Source organism: Antechinus flavipes, chromosome 1 (assembly GCF_016432865.1).
Source record: "Antechinus flavipes isolate AdamAnt ecotype Samford, QLD, Australia chromosome 1, AdamAnt_v2, whole genome shotgun sequence".
NCBI classification, from domain to species: domain Eukaryota; kingdom Metazoa; phylum Chordata; class Mammalia; order Dasyuromorphia; family Dasyuridae; genus Antechinus; species Antechinus flavipes.
This window is the reverse complement of record NC_067398.1, coordinates 696,885,710-696,886,305: the sequence shown is the minus strand read 5'-3', so window position 1 is coordinate 696,886,305 and position 596 is coordinate 696,885,710.

Genomic DNA, 596 nt, shown 5'->3' with positions numbered 1-596 from the left:
GCGCAACTGACTCTCGAGGGCCGTCACTCAGCCTCCGGGCACAGAGAGAGGCGGAGCCCGCACCGCCCATCTGCACTCGTGGCCAATGGGAGGAGGGAGCGACATCTGGGGCGGGGCTGAGGAGAGCGCTCCGGACCGCTGGTGTCGAGACCTGGACGTCAATCACCGACCCCCGGACGCCCACGTGGGAGAGGATGGGGGAGTGTCAGAACTGGGAGGGCCCTGGAAGCCTAGAATGTCAGAGCTTAGTCCCAAATGGAGTCTTAACAATGGAATCCTTAATAATGAGCGGGTCAAAGAACAATCACAGAAACAACTAATAGCTGTGGAAAAGAAAGAGGTAAGGATGAAGCAAGATATCAGATTCCTGGGATAAAGTAGTCCTCAGGGAGGAAAGCACATCCTTACACACGTACATTCACAAAATGGGGAGAGAAGAGGAATGGACTGAATGTGCAGTTTAAAAGATCAGAAAACTAATAAATAAACCTAAAATAACAAGAGGAGCTATTAAAAATCAGAGGGGAAATTAGGGAAAGAAACAGATATGATAGATAAAACTGAAAGCTGGTTCTTTGGAAAAAAATAAAACTGAT